The 21,104-nt window shown below is 58.7% G+C and overlaps 1 long non-coding RNA gene across 1 annotated transcript; it reads left to right on the top strand.

The window, feature by feature from the left end:
* Positions 1 to 7,083: 7,083 nt before the first annotated feature.
* On the top strand, positions 7,084 to 19,538 carry LOC149122037 (uncharacterized). Its single transcript, XR_016221354.1, has 2 exons — positions 7,084 to 7,270; positions 19,298 to 19,538. It is a non-coding gene; the product is annotated as an uncharacterized LOC149122037 (long non-coding RNA).
* The last annotated feature ends 1,566 nt before the right edge of the window (positions 19,539 to 21,104 follow it).

Here is a 21,104-nt window from a genome sequence, read left to right as displayed (position 1 = left end):
TCGGGAAGGGCAGCCCTTGGTGCCAGTCCCGGCTTCAAAGCTTCCTATTACGTTCTCGGCTGACCCCAGCCTGTTCTTTGCCACACTGTCCTACAGACTTCCTACTTACGCTCACCCGAGACGTACGTGGCAGTCCCGCTCGTGCCCACTGGGAGCCACTGCCGTACCCCGCCCCTCCGGGAGGCTCTCGCCCCGTGGGACTCCCTCCTGCCGTGACCACAGCTGTCCGTGACGGACTGGGCCATGCACAGGGAGGAGGGGAGGGCACAGCCAGGAGCTCAGGCTGGGGCTGTAGACAGACCTGGCTTGTCCCGGCACAGCTGCCACAGAGAAAAGTTCAGAGGTCATTTTCTCCACACGGCCAGGGCTGGGACCCATAGCAAAATATAACCCCGGGCAGGTGGAAAAACACTCAAGTCAGAACAAAACTGTCTCCCTGCCAATGGCTTCATCGTGTCGCCAGCAGCGCCGGGTCACCCTGCCGTTCACCTCTCCCAGCCCGCCCACGGCACGGGGGAAGACCAGCTGCTGGGGTCCGGTGACATCACTCTGGGCAAGGAGAAGTGTCACAGAGTTCCACCCACCAGGGCTGGGAGCTGGCAGCAGCCAGGACCTCCCCGGTCCATCGGAGGAGCCTCCTGCTGCTCTGCGCTCCCTGCTCAGCTCAGAAGCGGCACTGGGCTTGCTGCTGTCAGAGACTGGCAAAGAAGGCGCAACAAAATAGGACATAGCAAAAATCACCCAGGGAGTGCACATGTTCATGCATTCAACACATGGGCCAGTCCCCTGTCCTTTTTTCCAAGCGTTGAGCTGGCCCTGGGCCATCCTTGCAGACAGAAGGCAGGGTGATAGGGCGAGGGGAGATTTTTCTGTTTGGGGAGTATAGGCCACGGGAAGCAAGTGCCAAGGCCAGGGGTCAGGTGATGGGGCCGTGGCTGTCACTCTGTGGGGAGCACAGAGTCCTTGGAGACTGAAGGGACAGTGTCGAGCTTGGATGTGCATTTCAGAAACACTGCGCTGGGCTGGAGGGCAGGGGTCTGCGGCAGAGGGCTCCTGGGAGGCTCCTGGCGGGGTCCAGAGGCGGAGTGGGGCAGCAGCGAGGGTTTGGGAAAAGGAGGGAAGGCACCTGGGTGGCCACGAATGATGGGCCTGGGAGACCGGCTGGCTGAGATGCGAGAGGAGCTCACTGATACTCTGGCGGCTGAGATGATCGGTTACAGTTCTCACTGTCCCCTCCAAATAACAGGGGCCCAGAGGAGGTAAGAGTGCAGGTGCGCAATGCCAGGCTGGTACAGTGGCTCCACGGTCACCAGAGACCCAGGCTTCTTCTACCGTCTTGCTCTGCTGTTCTCAATCTCCAGCCTTGAGACCCTAGCCCTAAGTGGCTGCTGCAACTCCCACTGTCACAACTACCTCCCACCTGGTGGGATGAGGGAAGGAGGAAGAGGTGTGGCCCTATTCTCTTCAAAGCTATGACTTAGACTCCACGCAGCTCTGCTAACATCCTCTAAGCAGAACCTGGGGACAGCAACATTCAGAGCTGCAAGGATGGTGGCCATGGTAGGTGGCCATGAGTGCAGTTAAACATTCCCTATGGTGGGAGCAGGGGGCAGCATAGCTATGCAGGCACAGCTCGTGAGGTTGTGCAAGCCCCCAGCCTCCCTGAGCTTGCTGTGTCTCATTTGCAAAATGCATTATGCGGTTAATCACGTAGATTTTAACCAAACACGTGCCCGGGGTGGAGGAGTCTGCCCAAGACGCCCTGTGCTTCCTGGGCCAGTCAGGTCCCGGCGTGGGGACTTGGCCATCGAACGAGATGCCCGAGAATATTCTCAACACAGACTCCATTGGGCTTGCTTGGTGGGCTCCGGGCTTTCAACTGATGTTCGACTTAAGGCATACTGTTTCCTGGGCAAGAGTCTGTGGCTTTGTGTCTGGAGGTTGAATTGCAGCTTTACGAGGGGTTGCTTCCTAAGACGTCGAGAGACAGAGTGGAAGAAGTGCTCAGGGCCCTCGGGCCCTGTGTTCTATGATTCCTTTGTACTTGGCCTTGCAGCTTGCACTTGGAGAGGCATGCAGGGCAAAGAAAAGGCAATTGAAGGCATCTGGGGTTACACGGCTCCAGCCCAGCCTGCGGTCCCCCTGGGCGTGGGTGTGGCCGCCAGCCCCGGGCCTTCCTCTCTCGTCCTTGCCCAGGCGCTCTTGGGACTTGGCTGGGCACACGCCTGGCACACTCTGCCCTATGTCTCCCCCACAGTGGCCAAGCTCCCAGCCAGGAGCCAGTTAGGATTTCAGAGGCACAGGCGGGCCGCCTTGTGTGGCCTGCCAGGTGGAGGAGCGGAGCCGGCCTCAGCCAGGCGCTCCCCTCTGTATCGGCTTTCCCCGTGCTGGTCTCTGCCCACAGCAGACCTGTCTCTCCCTCCCTCTGGAGCCAGGGACTTGATCTTGTCATGAATGGAAGTTTTTATCCCCCAGCTAGGCGCCTGCCCTCCATGGCGCCTGCTGCCCGTGCCAGGCTTTGGCATGTGTGGGCCCCCTGGCTGCGGGCGGAGCGGGGTGGATGGGGATGAACCGAGCTCAGGGCTCCCCACCACCACCACCCAGACTCAGTGGAGGGAGAGCAGGGCCCAGGAGGAGGTGGGCAGACCAGTGCATCTGGGCACGGGGTAACCGCAGGCCAGCCGGGCTCCGGTGGCCGTGTGGTGTGCACTAAGTGGGACCCTCTCAGCCCACGATGAGCATGGCCCCTAAGAGTGGCATCATGGATTGCAGAAGACAGCGCATGGGGAAGCTGCAAAGAGGCCCAGGAGGAGAGGAAAGCAGTCGGGTGCCCAGGTCTCATTGCAGGGGTGAGCTCTGCGGTCACGGGGACAGGTGAGGAAGGAGCAAGGCATTACCAGGGAGGAGGATCCGAGAGAGACACAGGCTAGGGGCAGAGTGGGGATGGCAGCGGTGACACCCCACCTCCACCCCCCGGACAGCAGGTGCAGCCTCACTGCCACCAGGGAGCTGGACAAGGGCCCCGTCCTGGATACAGAGCTGGCCTGCGTCCCCAGGCCCTCCTGCCCCCTCCTCAAGGTTGGGCTCCCACGCGGCACAGGTGGAGACTGAGTTCTTCAGCCTCCGACTGTGGGTGTGGGAGCAGAGGCCAACTAAACAAAACCAGAAACTAAACAACCCGCCCCCCCCAAAAAAAAAAACCTCAGACCCCCACAGGTGCGAACAGAGGAGCTGGACGTTGTAGACCTGCAAGCGCAGGCCTATGCCCTAGCCGCGGAGCCCCTGCTGGTCTGGGAGTCAGGGCCAGCCCTTATGAGAGGACAAGCCAACAGCCTCGCTGTTCCCCCAGGAAGCGGCCTGATGGAGGCCTTGGCTGGCTGTGGCTAAGCAGGGACAAGCGGTGGCCTCTCCCTGCCCTTGGAGCGCTCCCGCTCTGGTTCCGGGTGGACTTGGGATTTGCTCAGCACTTCCTGAAGGGCAGGCTCTATCCCCACTCTTGGAGAAAACAGAGTGCCAGGGATGGGAGATGATGAGATCGGGGTCCCCATTCTGTGTGACCCCAGGCCTGCCTGCCAGGGGAGACCCACACTTTCCCCTTGGGGAGGGTTGCTGTGTTGTGCAAGGCATGGCTGTGGCTTGAGCCTGAGGCTGCAACCTGGTCACTGGCCCGCCCGTGATGGCTAAGATACATCACTGGGTAACGAAGGACAGAAGCAGCCTCCGCGGCAGGGCTGCCCACAGGGCCGAGCTCCCAGGCTCCGTGGGAAGAGAGGATGGAGCAGCAGGAAACGGATGTCGAACGTGCTGAGACCGTGCTGAGACCGCGCTGCCGGCGTGGAGCCAGAGGTTCCGCCACCCCTGTGCAAGGTGACGCAGCCAGCATTTCTCAGACCCCAGGGTCTTTATCTGTGACATGCAGCTAGGAGTACCTAGCTCACAGCACTGTGCACCACGCACCGGGGTTGGCCCAAGGCGGGACCTTGGTGCTGACGGCAGTGCGTAGCGTGATCACGCTCCAGACGGAGTTAAGAGGGGTGAGGGTGAAGGTTGCCGGCTGGACTCACGGTGGGCACCAGCCGGCTGGCTGTGGATGGAGGCGCCCTGGGAAGCATGCGTCTGGCTCTGGAGCTTCCAGAAGTTCAGACGCGGCTCCATCCCACAGCTGCGGCTCGGAGGCGGCGGTGAACTCACGGCCAACGGCAGCTGAGTAGCCCCCGCCGCACGTGGAGACCCAGCCGGCAGCTCCTCAAGCGAGGGCGTCCTGCTCCCAGGAGGCAGGAGAAACACGGGCAGCCTAGCGAACCTCGGCTGCCCTCTGAGTCCCCGTGGAGGTCGCAGAGGGCAACAGAGAGGGGCCGGAGTTGGCCCCGTGGCTCTGGGGACGTGGGACAGGCTACTGGCCTCTCTGGGATGCAGTGGCAGAGCCCGGGGGCTCTGAGCCTGCTCGCTGATTGTCTTAGGCCTAAAGCTTTGTGTGGCTTGCAAGGCCACCGACTCTCAACCGATGAGTCTGGAGTTAGTGGCCATGCACCCCCTGTCCTCGGTGGGCCAGTCCCTCCCCTGCCTCCCATGCAAGCACCCATCCACGCATCTGCCCCTTATTCTCTTGTCTTTGCTCACTGTCTCGTGACCCACGTCCCCACGGGGCCCCTGGGTCGGAGTCGCCCCCCCAGATAAACTACTCATGCCCAGCCAGGCTGGGTGCGGGGGGCTGTGGTTGGATATGCTGTCCTGCAGCCTCCAGACCCCTCTGGCATCGGGCGGTCGGGCCCCCGTTCCGAGCAGCCCGGGAGGAATCAGGCGCTGGTTTCCATTGCGGTGCTGGAAGATGCAGCCAGCTGGTCCTCCCAGGCCATAGCATCCTGCTGGCCGAGAGGACCAAGAAGTGGGAGAGAAAGGAAAGCTTTAGGCTGGCTTCCAGAGGAGCCTCCCCTCTCGCCCCTCCCTGGGAGCTCCCTCAACCCTCCTGCCAAAGGGGTGCGCCTGCTTTAGACTTGGAGGGAGTATCAGGAGGGGAAGTGCAGGCGAAAGGGCCAACTCATCAGTTCCTAATGACGCTAACAGGCAGCATCTGTGAGCCCTCGTGGGACGGCGTTGTGGGGTGATTTGCTTCCCGGGGCTCCAGCCCCAGAGCCCTCCTCTCTGCCTGCTAGCATTTGTCACGCTCTGGCTCTTCTCGGGAAAAAATAACTGTCTACCAGGACGGCAAAAGCAAGCAATAAAATATTCATCGGCTGAGGGCAGAGGATGGAAGCGCTCGTGTCCTCCAGGAGAAGCCGAGTCCTAAATTAAAGACACGCACAGGGCCGGACAAAGGCACGTGCCCGCGCAGCCGACAGTCCCAGGTGAGCCACAGAGCCCTGCGTGCACAGGAGCAGATGCCTATGCACACACGACACACACGCACACGCATGCGCACTCACCGTCCACACACCTGCACAGGGCCCAGGCCTGTCCTGATGACCGTGCACACCCGTGAGACCCTCCCCCACACGCCCCACCCCGGACCGCTTCCCCCTCACCGCCGTGATTAACTGCGACGCTTTCTTAGCTGATGTATCAGGGACAGAAGAGCCCATCAACCTGGCCCTGACTTTGGCGAGACAATGGCCTGTCTGGCTGTCTGGGGAAGCGCAGCTCTGCTGGGCAGAGAGCAGATGCCGAGCTGGGGGAAGCGGGGAGGTGTGACTCAGCGGTGAGTTACACAACTCGGCTCTGCCCTTCTGTTCTACCCCGGCCGGGGGGAGGAGGAGGAGGGGGAGAGCTGGGAAATGTGAAAGCCGAACGGCTGCTACCCTTCTGGAAGTTTCTGCCTGCCCAGGCTGGTGGGGGCTGTGCCTCCCTGAGGGCAGCACGCGGAGGCTGCTCTTGTGTCCTGAAGGCGGACTTGGGCTCTGGATGACACAGAGGGCCTTCCCTCGGCGTGGGGGAGCCGTGCAGTGTCAGCCTCCCCCGCTGAGCTGGAACCTTCCGCTGGCCTGCGCCCAGCCTGTCTGGCCTGCTGCGAGTGCACCGTCATGCCAACACAGAGAACGGCTGGCCCCAGGCTGGCGGTGCAGGCACGCGGATGGCCTGCCTCTACAACGATGCCCCTGCTTTCAGAGTGTTCTAGACGGCTGAGTGGCTCGCAGTTAAAGGACAGAAGCTTAGACCTGAGGTTTTTGAAACTGTCCCAGCTCACAGACCCCCTGGGTCCCTGGGATGTGGCTTTTTCACATGTCCATTCAAGTGGCATCGACAGAACTTCTACAAAGAGCTAGGGATGCAGTGACAGAGCTGGCTGCCCAGAGGAGTTCAGAGGAGGCAAGTAGGCAGGGGCCAAGAGACTACTGCAAGTCGCTCTTGGAGGAGGAGACTCTAGCCGGTTCTGGAAAGTTCCATTGGCTAAAAGGCATGCTTAAGAGTGGGGAGGAGGGAGGTAGGATCGGGTAGAGGAGAGCAAGCTAAATTCTGAGCAGAAAAGCAGTGTTCACAAAGAGGACAAGGGTTCCTGCAGAGACAACCGTAGACCAGGGCTTGAAAAATTATAGCCTACCGATCAAACCCAACCTACTTCCTGCTTTTATATATAAAGTTTTATTGGCACCAAGCTATGCCCATTCACGTGTGTATTGTCAAGGAGTCACAGTATTGGCCCCTGAAGCCTGAACTATTTGCTGTCTGGGTCTCTACAGAGAATGTTTGCCCACCACTGTTTCAGACCCATCAGGAGCCTGGTGCCGAATTCATGGACCAAGCACAGGATGCTGGAGCCCACGGCGTGGGCCTGGAGTCCGGTGTGGATTTGTGGGTCTCCCTGGAAGAGAGACGTTTGTATGTGGACGGAGAAGCTTCCAGAGAGCTCTCACAGTCGTCATCCCACAGCCTCCCCCAACAAGCCTGGGGGAGGTTAATGGTGATTTTCTCCCACTTTTGCAGATGAAGAAACTGAGACAAAGGGAAAGCAGGGGCCTTGGGAGGCCCATGTGGCTGGGAGGCAGCCGAGCCCCGCAGCCCCACGCCAACATTCCATGTTCTTCCCAGCACGTGACCTGCGGGCGTGTCCCTGCCGCACATTCCAGGACTCAGCAGCCCCGCCCCACCGTCTGCTTCCCTGCTGTCCACGAGGAAGCCTTTGTCCATCTTGCTGTGGGGTGAGCGGGAGACAGGGTTTAGGAGGACGTCAACATTTCCGCTTCTGTCTGCTGGTGCCCGGTGCACCCTGGGACGCTCACCAGCAGTGACAGATGGTCTGCAATTGGCTGGGATGCGTGGAGAACCACTGGACCAGGTGATCCCAATCTACTTCCTCAGAACTGCAGGCGGGAGGGAGCCCGGGGAGGCAGCGATGGCCCCGCTGGGGCCTGCGAGGGAACCTGCTGTGCCCCCGTGGGAGGCGCGGGCGTCCCGGACGACCACACAGCGTCGCAGAGCTGTTGCTGGCTGGTGTACACGGGCACTGTTCTTCAAGGAATTGCATCCAAATTGTGAGATCCATGGGCCAGGGACACGGCTGTCTTATATCAGCCAAATTCTGGAGTCAACACACATGCGCACATGCTGGCACACACATGTGTACACATATGTACCCATGTACACAAGGCACACGTGAACACATATGCACACACAGACACAGAATCAGGCACATGCATACACACACACACACATTCATTTCCTGCAGCTACACACGCTGCTGGCTGGAGCTGTGCATGCTATGGGGGACACATTTAGCTCAATAAAATATAATATATGACGGGATCATATTTAACAAGGAAAACGGGCCTGAATGGACAGAGGAGCAGTGTGACTGGGTTGCCATAGAAACCCCTTGCTCAGAATTTCCTGACTCCTAGGAGATTACATTTTCAACCTTAATGCTGTATTAACATCAGCTTTGGCATTTAATGTCTCTGTTTTTCACCTCGCCTCTCTCCTTTGCTTACAGCCAAGGGAAAACAGCAGTGGCGATGAGCCGGGGAGGAGGCGAGAGGCTGCACTTGACGATCCGGCTCAAACCAGCCGCCGCACTCGCTCTGCTCGCTCGCTCGGACGAGGTGCTGTGCAGTCTTCAAAGTGCACGCCATCCATTATCTGCCGTGACCCGCCAACAAGGCCGCCCCGCAGGCCGGGGTGAGGTCGCCGAGCCCGAGCGCGGGTGCGCCGGCCCTCGCGTGCCTCTGCCAGCCAGCCCTTCCTCCCCAGCACACGCTGCTGCCCTTATCATCACTCACGGGACGCTGCAACAGCTCCTCTCGGGTCTCCCCGCTCCCAGCCCTGCCCTCCCGGCATCTTTCTGCTCTGCCCATTGCTCGTCCTGTTGGCTTCCCAGCCTTCCTCAGCCCACGGCAGGAACAGCTAAAGGCCCAGAACGTGGGCATCCAAGAATTTCTGCAGTTCTAGTAATTTCCACCATACCCCTAGCCTTCCTTCCCTAGGACAATGAGCCTGCACAGCACTCGTGCTGTGAGCCCAGCTAGGGCCCCTGGTCTCCTCTCTCTTCCCGACCAACTTTTCATTATTTTTAAGAATTTTTATTTATTAGAGAGGCAGAGAGAAGGAAGGGGAGAGAGAGAGAGAGAGAGAGAGAGAGAAAGGGAGAGAGAGAGAGTTAGAGACAGAGATCTTCCATCACCCCTTGCCCCTGCCCCCACAATATTCACAATGCCTGGGGCTGACCCAGGCTGAAGCCAGAAGCCGGGGACGCAGTCCTGTCTCCCACGTGGGTGGCAGGAATGCAAGGACTTAGCCATCACATCTGCCTGCCAGGGTGTGCATTAGCAGGGAGCTGGATCAGAAACAGAGCTGGAACTCAACGCTGGGCACTCTGCAGTAGGGGTTGGGGGTGTCTCAAGCACTGTGCTAAATGCCCGCCCCCTCCACTGGTGTCTTCGCTGCCGGGCTGAACACCCGGGCCCTGACCGAGTCTTTGCTGAGCTCCCTTTGAGACCCAGCTCAGCACCCCCGCCTCCACCGAGTTCCTTCCCCCTTGCTGCGGGCCCAGATCCCAACCCCGTCTCCTCTGTCAGCCGTCTTGTGCCGCATCCCTGCCTCCCAGCCTGGTTTGGGAGTGCCGAGGACACTGAGGCCCAGGGTGATTAAGTGATGGTCAAGTGCCCGGTGGGTCTCTTCTCCTGTCACACCTCTCCTAGCCTCTCTGCTTGCTCAGGGATCTCAGCGCCACCTGCAACCCACAGACTCTGTCTCCCACGTCCTGTCCACCAGTCACCCATCATCACCGTCTCCCAGGGCCTGCATGAGCTGGAACTGGGACTGTATCCCAGGTGTGTTGTGAGATACAGGCTTCTTAACCGCTAGGCTTAATGCCTTGGACTAGTTGCTCAGAAGGTCTCATGGCTCTGGGTCAGTGGCACCCACTGGGGACGCCTGCTGGGGGCAGGGAGAGACTGGTCTTGGCTGGCATGAGGCTAGCATGTGCAGCACAGGTGTTTGCTGAGTGGCCAGGGCGAGAGGCCTGGTGCATTTGACTGCTGGAACGGTGATCTCGCTTCCTGAACATTCCTTGGAGCAGTGCTGTGCTACAGGCACTGGACAGAGTCCTCTCATTGAGCCTCCCCCGGGTTGCTGGGGGTGGGAGTCAGTGCCGTGCTCTCCCACGTGCTGGGAACCGAAGGGGAAGGGCCAAGGTCACAGGACAAGCGAGCGCTGGAGTCAGGACTTGAACTTGGGTTTCTGGGGGCCGGAGACGTGGAGGTCAAATCTGCTGTGTGATCCCGGGGTGAGGCGCAGACCACGCTGGGGAGCTCGGGGACAGCTCACGACTGCTGCATGTGGAGTCTGGGTCAGCAATAGTGCTGGCCTCGGGGCTAAGTCTCCCGATTTGGGTAACTACTATGGTACATAGGAGGCTGTCTTGTTTTTAAGAAACACACCAGGGCCGGCGTTGTGGCTCACTAGGCTAATCCTCCACCTTTCGGCGCCGGCACACCGGGTTCTAGTCCCGGTCAGGGCGCCAGATTCTGTCCCGGTTGCCCATCTTCCAGGCCAGCTCTCTGCTGTGGCCATGGAGTGCAGTGGAGGATGGCCCAAGTGCTTGGGCCCTGCACCCCATGGGAGACCAGGATAAGCACCTGGCTCCTGCCATTGGATCAGCGCAGTGTGCCGGCTGCAGCGCGCCAGCCGTGGCGGCCATTGGAGGGTGAACCAACGGGAAAGGAAGACCTTTCTCTCTGTCTCTCTCTCTCTCACTGTCCACTCTGCCTGTCAAAAAAAAAAAAAAAAAGAAAAGAAAAAAAAGAAACACACCGGAGTATTCAAGAGAATGGGGAAGATGTCTCAGGCTTAACTTTCAAATAATCCGGGAGAGAGAGAGGGAAAGGGAGAATGATTGAACAAGATGATTTGTAAGGAGTTGGTGGATGCGGGTGAGGGGAGTGCAGGGTCTGTGATGAACCCCACTTGAGACTGGATCAGGGTCGACACTGGGGCAGGCATTTGACCTCGCTCCTGCCACCTCTGGGGGACACCTGCATTGAGTTCCCAGCTCCGGCCACAGTGGGCACTTGGGGAGTGAACCAGAGGATGGGAATGCCCTCCCAACCCGCCACCAAATTCTGGCTCTCAAATAAATAAGAATTAAAATGTTAAGATTGCAAAAAAGAAAACTGTAAAGTACCAGCTCCCTGGCGAACCCTTTGCGGAGTCAGATTGCCACATAACGAGCTGAAAGGGTGTGCCTGGACACGTTGTGGCATCTGTGTGCACCCAGGAAGCCAGCGCCACTGGCAAGAGAGGGCGCACACTCCTGGGGCTCCCCTGGCACTCCTCCCCGTCACCCCCTCCCTGCCTGTCCTGGAGCCACTGCGTGCCAGTAGTGTAGTTTGCATTTACATACTATGCAAATGGTATCATACAGCATGCATGATTTAGGTGGGGCTGGCTTCTTTCATGTAGAATAGTTATTCTGACATCATCCATGTATTGATGGTCCGTTCCCTTTTATTGGTGGGTAGTATTTTATTATTTATTTATTATTTGAAAGGTAGAGCAATAGGGTAGGGCTGTATGGAGAGAAAGAGAGAGAAAGAGAGAGAGAGAGGAAATCTTCCATGTGTTGCTGGTTCACTCCCCAAATGGCCACAGCAGCCAGGGCAAGGCCAGGCCAAACCTGGAATTGAGAACTTCGTTGGGGTCTCCCACGTGGGTGGCAGGGGCCCAAGCACTTGCAGCCATGATCTGCTGCCTTCCCAGGCACATGAGCAGGGAGCTGGGTCAGAGCAGGAACAGCTGGGACTTGAAGGGAGGCTCTGATGCGGGATGTCCGTGTCCCAAGCACGGGCTCAGCCCGCTGAGCCACAAAGCCGTCCCAGCGAGCAGTGCTGCTCAGCCCTTCCTCCGCTGGTGGCCCTTGCACAGCTTCCATTCTCCGGCTCTTTAGCAGTAAGTGCACGTCTTTATACGAACACGGGCTTTTATTTGTCTTCCCAGGAGCAGGATGATGGGATCATACTTGTTTGCTAGGTGTGTGTTAACTGATTTAGAAATGAATCTACCCAGCTTCTTCCCAAGTGGTTATCCCACCAACCGCAACTGAGGGCATTTCTGATTTCTCATGGGCTAACTTGACACTGGTTAGAGCCTTTTTTTAAAAAAAAAATATTTATTTATTTTAAAGGTAGAGCAATCCGCTGGTTCATTCCCCCAAGCTTGGGCCAGACTGAAGCCAGGAGCCAGAAATTCCACAGGGGTCTCCCACGTGGGTGCAGGGGCTGTTCTCCCCTGGCTTCCCAGGTGCATCAGCAGGGCCAGGCTGGAAGCTGGAGCAGGGATGGCGACACTGCATCTGGTGGCCCCGGCCACTGAGCTGTAGCACGCTCTGACGGGAGTGCTTCTGGTGCTACTTCCCGCGGACGCCCAGTGCTCTCTCCTTGTGGTTTTCACGTGCACTTCCCTGATGACTAACGGTGTTGACGAGAGCACCATGCTATACCCTCTCTCTGCTTCCCTAGGGCACTGGGCTGGGCAGCCCGGTGACCATGGCCCTGCAGACGCACAGAGGGAAGGCTGCCGTCCCCAAGGGAGAACACGGCCTGGGCCTCCTGGGACACTGCAGCCTCAGCGTGGGAGCCCGCGGTGCCTACAGACTGAGGTCTAAGAGCTCAGAGGGGCAGAGCCAGCCCTCTGCCTTGAGCCCCCAGCTGCTCAGTGGCCACACCTGGGGCTCGCCCACGGGTAATGCGAATACAAGTGGCCTGAGGTCCTGTCCCTGGGCCTCCATTTCTTTTATTCAGCCAGCACCCAGAGCCTCCCAGGTGACCCGCATTCAACTGTGGGCCTTGGGGTACAGACAACTTCAGAACCAATCAGAACCCCCAGCCCCATGTCCCAGGTGATTAGCTCCCTAAACTGAGGTTTCTGCATCCCCTTGGCCCCCACCCCCCAAGCAAGAGCTCCAGCTCTGACAAACACCCCGGGGTCCCAGACAGGCCCGCTCCTTCCTACACCCGCCCCTGGACTGTCCCCTGCTTCTCTCTCCTTGGCCAGTGGAGGTCTTCTCAGCCCATCAAAGCACCAGCCTTCCCCCCGATGCTTCCTCCAAGGCTGCAGGAAAGATTTACCTGGGCCGCTGAGCCTGAACTTGCACACACACACACACACACACACACACTTGCACACGCACACACACACACAGGTTACATGGGCCGTGGCAGGTCGTCAGCCCCTGGAGGGCTGGGAGCCATTGCACACCCCTTCCCACTTTGCATAATGAAGTCTCCCAGCCAGTGTGCCTGTGTTGGCTGCTCTGCGCTGATTTCTTCTTCTTTTTAAATATTTACTTTATTTTTTTGAAAGGTAAAGTGACACAGAGAAAGAGAGAAACAGAGAAAAAGAGATCTTCTAGCCGCTGGTTCACTCCCCAGATAACTGCCAAACCTTTGGGCCAGGCCAAAGGCAGGAGCCAGGAAATCCATCCGGGTCTCCCACGTGGCTGGCAGGGGCCCATCTCCCAGCGCCTTCCCAGGTGCATGAGCAGGGAGCTGGACCGGGAGCCGAGCAGCCGGGACTCAAACCAGCGCTCTGATATGGGATGCCAGTGTCACAGGTGGCAGCTTCACCTGCTGTGCCACAACGCCGGCCGTGGCACTGAGCCGATATTTTTACCATGCCCCCATCACTGCCTTTGGAAATGCAGCCCTCCCAGTCCGCCCCAACGAGTGGCTCACAAATCACTCGAAACCCTGGAAGCCAGCGCCGCGGCTCACTAGGCTAATCCTCCGCCTTGTGGCGCCAGCACACCAGGTTCTAGTCCCGGTCGGGGCGCCGGATTCTGTCCCGGTTGCCCCTCTTCCAGGCCAGCTCTCTGCTGTGGCCCAGGAAGGCAGTAGAGGATGGCCCAGGTGCTTGGGCCCTGCATCCCATGGGAGACCAGGAGAAGCACCTGGCTCCTGCCTTCGGATCAGCACGGTGCGCCGGCTGCAGCGCGCCAGCCGTGGCGGCCATTGGAGGGTGAACCAACGGCAAAAGGAAGACCTTTCTCTCTGTCTCTTTCTCTCACTATCCACTTTGCCTGTCAAAAAATAAAAAATAAAAAAAATAAAAATAAAAAATAAAATAGAAACCCTGGAGGCGGTGCCTGCTGCATTTGAGAACCTGAAATACCTTGGCCACCTTGGCCAGCACTACCCGGGGGGACCATTGTCCTTGTGTGAACATGCGCGGCCCGGGAGCTGAAACGCTGCAACCCATTAGCCTCTTGGTGTGCCACCTCCAGTGTGCCAACTCAACAAGGCACGGGCGGACGCTGGAGCCTGCCTGCCTGCCTGCCTTGCTTCCTCTCCTCCTCTTTCTTCTTTTGTTTATTTTCTCTGTTCCGGCAGCCCATAGCCATCTGTACTTGCACCGCAGAGCGATTCCCACTGGAGCCGCCGCGAAACCTTTCAAATAAAATATTTAGCGCGCGGATCCGTTGCTTCTCTGTTGTGAGTTATGAAACCTGTATTGGGGGCCCGCCTTCTTCGACACCTCAGGGTTCTCCTTGGCGTTCGGATGCCACTGCGCCGCCTCGGAATTAGGCCTTGTGTTTTTTTTTTTTTTTTTTTTCCACGGGGGGCTGGATTATTTGTTGTGACTTGGTAATGCTAATGTTTGAATTTTGAGTCTTTTACTGCTGATTAAACCCCTAAAGACGACAGCAGAATTTCCGCTTGGCTACCAGGAGAAGAGAAGGCAGCGCGGTTCGTGTCAGGGAGATCACTTGAAGAATGTGCGGCGAGCTTGCTCATTGATGAATAAAGTAAAGCATTATCATTTTTAATAGGAATTAAACAGCTAGAGGGAGAAGCCGGCAACGCTGCGATCAGTGCAAAGGAAAACAATCTCACAATTTTAATTAACTGTATTTTAATAGCTTTAGTTATAATTGAATAATTTAAATACCAAGGGAAACAGTTAAATCTCCTAAAAGCCTTTTTTTATTTACATTTTAAATACAGTTCACGGGGAAGGGATGACAGCCTGTGTGCCGGGGGTGGGGGTGGGGACTGCAGCGAGGACTCCGGAAGCTGGGCAGGCCCTCAGGAGGCCGGCTGGACCTCCTGGGGTGGCAGGGTGGGCCTCGGGCTGAGATGACCTCCCAGAGGGCCCTGGGGACCAGAGTGGGCAGTGAGGGGCTCCTGCCTTCCCGGGGCCTGCAGCTCATCTGCTCTCCATGCCCCCAAGCACGTGGGATCCGGAGTGACCCTACATACTCAGCCCACGCTCAAGCTATATTATGGCAAGCCTGTAGTCCCAATCGCCACAGTGATGCAGGCATCCTGAATGGTTAGGGCTGGAGATGATGGTGTGTGTGTGTGTGTGTGTGTGTGAGAGAGAGAGAGAGAGAGAGAGAGAGAGAAAGAGAGAGGAGAACAAACTGATAAACTATCAAGGAAGGCAAGTGAGTCTAAGTTACAGGACGAGGGACCGTAAATAGGGTACACGTCGAGTGATGGGGCTAAGTCTAGGTGATGTGGAAGGGGTGGAGTTGTCCTCTAAGTGGAGGCTTTGGGAAGGGCAGGCTCAGGGCTGGTATTGAAGACTAAGGCAGACACAGCAGCATATGCAAATGTCCGGCGGTGGGGGGAGGCTTGGAGGGTGCTAAAGGAATTGAGGGAGTGTAGCAATGACGAGAGAGAGAGAGAGAGAGAGAGAGCAGGGAGGAGGCGTGGGTCTCCCCCCGGGAGGAGGTGGGCTGAGCCAGGGCATGCTGAGCTGGAGGCGGTTCCTGGGAGGCTCTGGGCGGTGCAAGGATGCGGTCTGATGTGGGCTTTCTGACAGTTCTTTGTGCTGGCTTCCTAAGCCTCGGGCTGGGCGGTGACTTCTTCCCTCTTTTGCCCTCATGGGTGGGCCTGTTGGATCACGACTATGCTGGGCCCTTCCCGGGCCCCAGCCACTACCCAGCCCCTGCCCCCCACCCTGCAGCTCCTGTGTGAGAATCCCCAAAGCCTTGCGCGCGTGCCTCAGCTCTGGCTGCTGTTTGGGGTCCAGCTCAGAACTGAGCAGATCCTCCCAACCTCTGCCAGCCTCCAAGCTGCAGAGCTGTCACCCCTAAACCCTGTTACCCCTAAACATGTTACCACTCACCCAGCACTCCTGCTTCTTCTTCTTTTTTTGGCTTTTGTTTTTTTTAAAGATTTATTTATTTATTTGAAAGTCAAAGTTACGCAGAGAGAGAGGAGAGGCAGATATATATACAGAGAGAGAGAAAAAGAGAGAGAGAGAGAGAGATCTTCCATCTGATGGTTCACTCCCCAGATAGCTGCAACAGCCAGAGCTGCACCGATCCGAAGCCAGGAGCCAGGAGCTTTTTCTGGGTTTCCCACATGGATACAGGGGCCCAAGGACTCGGGCCGTCTTTTACTGCTTTCCCAGGCCATAGCAGAGAGCTGGATCAGAAGTGGAGTAGCCAGGTCTTGAACCCATATGGGATGCTGGTGCTTCAGGCCAGGGCATTAACCCGCTGCTCCACAATGCCAGCCCCAACACTCCTGCTTCTGCACGGGCAGCCTTTGGCTGAGCTTAGCAAAGCACAAGGTCACTGGGCCACCTTCTGGGGGGCTCTACACCCCTTCTTCCCTCTCAGCAGCCCGCTGAGAAAGCCCCCTTCATGCCGTGTCCCTACCACGCAGAAAGGCAGGGCCCTGGGAGCTGAAGATTCGCTCCACCAGGAGCAGCTGTCACTCAGGAGGACTGTGCTCAGAGTCCCAGGTAATGCGGGCGGGACGCCCTGGGAGATGTGGATGCCAGAGCCGTGGTGCTCTGAGCATGCATCCTGAAAAGACCCAGGCAGGCTGTCCTGGGCGACGCAAAGACACAGAGTCCAGAAGAACTCACTGTCAGTGCTCTGAGCGTGGCCGTGAGCCCACAGCACCTGCTTGGCCCAGTTCGCCCTGAAAGGGCCCTGGAGGGGAGCGCCATTGCCCCGCCTCACAAGGAGGAAGCCCACCACAGAAGGCGCACAGCAAGGATGCGATGCCTAAGACACCTGACTGCCTCTGCCCACTCCCACCCACTGCCCCAGAGATGCTCCCACCCCAGCCCCAGGCTGGTCCTCGGTGTCCCGCTGCACCACACACCGGCCTGTGTGTCCCACAGCTACCCATCCAGGGTCTCCTCTGTGCCTCTCATCTACCCACTTCGCAGAGGAAGAAACTGATCCCCGGAGCTGCGGGAATTCCAGGTAGAGGCACGCAGGCACTGATGCCCGGTAATCTTGGACGAGGGCAGCTCACCCACAGCAGGGTTGCTGGGCTCTGTCTAGACTGGGAGCCAGGGCAGGGCTGGAGGCCACTAGGGGTGAGGGGCAAGAGAACAGGACCCGGGCTGGGGACCAGTGCCCCTCCTTCCTGCATGCAAAAGACACAGGGTCAGGAGGTATGCAGCCTGCAGGGGGCAACCAGGGACCCCCTCTCAGCGCCAAGCTCCTGGGGTGCCAAGGTTGAAGATGTGGGGTGACCACTTCCTGCTCCTGCCTCTCTGCCAGGGTTGCCCTTGGCCTGCACCAAGGGAAACTAGAAGGAGGGAGGGGGCGAGCAGCCTGGGCAGTGGGGCTGGGAGGAGGGGCCACGTCAGGAGAGCAGCTGGTAGCACAGGATGGCTGGGGTCTGTGCCAGGCGCCCAGGGCTCCCCAGTGGGACCAGAAGACTTTCTCCCCCAGCTGCTGGGTGGCACCAGCAGAGAGCTCTTCAGGGGTGGACTGGGCTGAAGAGAGCTGCACTGCCAAGGTCATGGCCCCTCCCCAGGGGCCCACGACTGCCCAACTCGGAAACAGAGGAGCCTGGTCCCTTTCATCTGAACTCTGAAGGGCCATCCAGGTTCAGTGCTCTCCATGGGGCTGGCTGAGGCCTTGCAGTGATTGTGTCAAGCCCTGTTTGTCCCTTAGCCTGGCTCTGAGGCACCGATCCCCAGCTCAGCCCCTAACTCGTACCCCACACCCCGACCTCCAGCTCAGAGTCCGCTTACAGAGGGAACCAAGTGGCCACAGTCACAGACCTTGATCAAACACTTGTCCAGTGAGTCTGCAGGCAGTTCCTGTGGGGGCGGGACCCACACGGGGTTCTGGGGATGGATGGTGACATGTGTGGGGGAGCAGGTGCTGTCACAGGGATTCCGTCTTGGATGGTCCAACCCGGGAGCACTGGCTTCTCCCCAGGAATGAAAGGCAGGTTGGGGCCAGCCCCTTTCTGAGGCTCTGCTCTCCAGGGGTCAGCCCCCTGCTCTGTGTCCCTTTAGTGACAGGGCCAAGCAGCTGTGCACACATGAGACTGGTCCCTGCCTCCCTGTCGCCGTCCCCACCCGGGCTTGGTCTCACCCTTGAGTTTCGCAGGAAGAGCTATTCCGGAGCTTCATATACAGGTAGGTCCTGGCTGGTGGAGCAGGCTCCATCATGGAGAGACTGCATGGAGTGTGGTCAGTGAGGTCGGGGGTGGGGAGACGCTGTGCTGCACAGGCCCATGGAGAAGCGGGGACCCTGCAGCCGGTGAGTCTCCCCTCCCGCCTGCCTCAGTTTCCCCTCCAGCCCCAGAAAGTGCTTTCCCTTCCAGAGCAGGTGCTCCGAGGATAAGGCCCTGTGGGGCTTCCCAGAAGCCGCATCCCCGGGGCAGAGACCGCCGAGTGCCTGCACTGTGGCACCGTGGGGACACTTTCTTGTCTTCTGGGGGACGACACTCAGGGCCTGTGCTGGGGAGAACACGCTTTGAAAGGAAAACACTGCTTCCAAATGTTCCCAGCCCTTGCTAGGGAGGAAAAGTAGAATTGTGTCTTGGCAGAGGCTACAGCACAGGGAGCAGAGCCGGCACTGGGGAGTGGAGGGGACGGGGTGCCGGGGGGCCGGGAGCCAGGGTGCCCCCTTCTCTGGGCCGGGACCATGGCGGGTGCTAGAAAAGGCGGTGTGGGGCTGTCTGGGCTGGTGTGGGTGGGTGGTGTCCACACGTGCCTGCCACCTCCTCCAACAGCAGGGTCGCGGGTGTGCACCCGGCTGCCTGTCCTGAGCCGGTTCGGGCCCTGGCTTCCCTCCTCCCCAACATCTGAATTAGGACGAGGCAGGACGCAGGGCCTGGCCGGCATTGGAGGGGGAAATGATAAACAGATGTGCGAGGACGAAGGGGCAGGATGTGCTGGAAGGGCGGGGGCATCGCGGGCCCTCTGGCAACTGCCCCTCTCCCTGGGGACCCAACAAATTGCTGCCAGGGCGGACCGGTGGCGAGCGGGCGCTTTGATGTCCCACAGGCCTGGGCACACATCCTGGCTGTGCCGCCCGCGAGCCGTGTGACCTTGGATGAGTTATTTAACCTCGTGTGTCAAGTAGGGAACACAACAATGCTTCCCTCGCAGTGTGGCTCTGGCCGGATTAAACCAGATGACGCATGAGCAGGACTCGGCGCACTGCCTGGAGCGCAGCACTCGGCCAACGGGCGCTGTGTGTGTGCTGCTGCCCCCACTCCAGGCGCAAACCCCACGTCTGTTTGTTCAGCAAACATGGGCTGTGCCCTGCTCTGTGCGGGGTGCCAGGCCCAAATGCAGACAGGACCAGGAGCTGGGGTGACGCTGTTGGTGGCAGGGGGACACTCGGACCTGGGCGCTCTGGGTCTGCCTTCGGGAGAGGAGGCTGTGAAAGCAGGGGTGGAAAGGAGGAGCCTGGGCTCTCATGACCAGCCCGCCACAGCTCCTGCACACCATGTCCTCCAGCAAGTTACCTCCACCCACAGACTCTTGTGTGGGCTTCAGAGCCCAGTCCAGGAGTTGGTGCTATAGCTGCCATCTGCAGTGCCGACATCCCATATGAGCGCTGGTTCAAGTCCTGGTTGCTCTACTTCCGATCCAGCTCTCTACCATGGCCTGAGAAAGCAGTTGAAGATGGCCCAAGTCCTAGGAGACCTGGAAGAAGCTCCTGGTTCCTGGCTTCCGATCGGCGCAGCTCCGGCCATTTCGGCCAACTGGGGAGTGGACCAGCGAATGGAAGACCTCTCTCTCTCTCTCCCTCTCTCCCTCTCTCCCTCTCCTTTTCTCTCTGTGTAGCTCTGACTTTCAAATAAATAAATAAATCTTTAAAAAAAAAAAAAAAAGCCCAGTCCAAATGGCCCTTTCTCCATGCAGTGGCCAGGGCCCTCCTGGCTCTTGGTGGCGGCCGTGGGCGTAGGCCTTGCCCAGTTCTGGTGTTCCCTTGTTCTTCGCTTGACTTAGGTCTCTTAGAGGATGCAAAAGTCTGTGAGGGCAGGAGGTGCTCGAGACGCAGTCGGGGTGATGCTGACGCGTGGGGTTCTGAACCCATTCGCACCCCAGGGTCTCGTCTCCACGTGCAAGGCTGAGAGGATTATACAGGTGACCTGGAACCTTGATGAGACGGAGCAGGGCCGCCAGCCCCAGAGAGCTTGTCCCAGTGGCTGACACACAGGGATCACCGTGGGGACAATAAGTAGCGGGATGATCTCCCATCGTTGTCCGTCCGCCCGGTCTGCCTGGTCCACAGCCAGTGCTCTGTAATTAGTTATCAACGGCAAACCTCTCGTTCCGCAGTCCCAGGTTTCAAATCTGTAAAACGAGAGAACAACTGGACTTTCTCAGGCAACTTGGGGTCAATTCTACGCACCCACAGGGGAGGCCGAGGCCCCGCAGCTGGGCTGCGCGCACGCCGGGAATCTTCGCGGTGAGTCAGAGCGCCGTCTTGCTTAGCGGTGCTGGACGCGGGTTCTCCCCAGCCAGCTCTTTTCCCAGCTGAACCGTTTCTGTGCAGAGGAAATATCAAGGTGTCTGATGTCAGTGCAGTGAGGTCATCCGGCCAGCTGTGTAAACATCTGGAAGGAGCAGAGACCCAGCAGCGAGAGCGGGATCAGCGGGACCAGACGTCTTGCGGAGGCTCCTGCACCGGAGCCCACACCGCAGGACCGGCTCGCAGAGGTCGTGTGCTGATCAGAAAGCGGAGCTGCGTTCCTTCTCCCCAGGCGCTGAGCTCTGGAAAGCCGAGGAGCGACAGGGAGGCCATGATGTGTGACTTTGGAAAACAGACGCGCGGGTTAGGAAAATCCTGCTAATGAGATGTCAGCAGCCGCGGGAAATAACTTGTCAGGGTCCCGGGGCCCTGCTTCTTCTCACGCTTCCCCTGCCACAGGGAGGGCTGCACGTGGCCCCGACCTGCCTCCCCGGGGGGTCGGGGAGAGACAGGAGAGGCCTTGGGAGTCTGGAGGCCGGGGCTGCAGCTGGGGACGCCCCAAAGCCGCCTCCTAAGAAGCCGCCGCCAGCGGGGACAGGGTCTGGAGTTGTAGGTGAGGGCCTTGAAGCCCAGAGAGGGAGGCGCACGGCCAAGGTCAGAGAGCTGGGTGGACAGTGCCTGGGGCAAGAAGCTGAGCTTCCTGACCGTCTGTCCCGGCTGCCTTTCCTCTAACCCCACCAGCCTCTCTATTTACACTTGTGTATTAGAGAGAAATATTGTTCTGTATCCAACTGCAGAAATAACTTTGAAAGAAATGTGGAAAACAGAGAGACGCATGAGATACATTTGTAACAAAGAGTAGCTGGAGCTCATCACTCTCTTTCACACACACACACACACACACACACACACACAGAGTCTTTAGCTGCTTTGGCAAACTTTTTCTCTCCTCCTACTCTCTATGAGCCCTTGACCGTCATGG

The sequence above is a fragment of the Oryctolagus cuniculus genome, chromosome 15 (genome assembly GCF_051225735.1).
Source record: "Oryctolagus cuniculus isolate XC-2025 breed Fujian yellow rabbit chromosome 15, ASM5122573v1, whole genome shotgun sequence".
Classification (NCBI taxonomy): domain Eukaryota; kingdom Metazoa; phylum Chordata; class Mammalia; order Lagomorpha; family Leporidae; genus Oryctolagus; species Oryctolagus cuniculus.
Note: the sequence above shows the minus strand (reverse complement) of the source record. Positions and strands in the feature narration are given on the sequence as shown.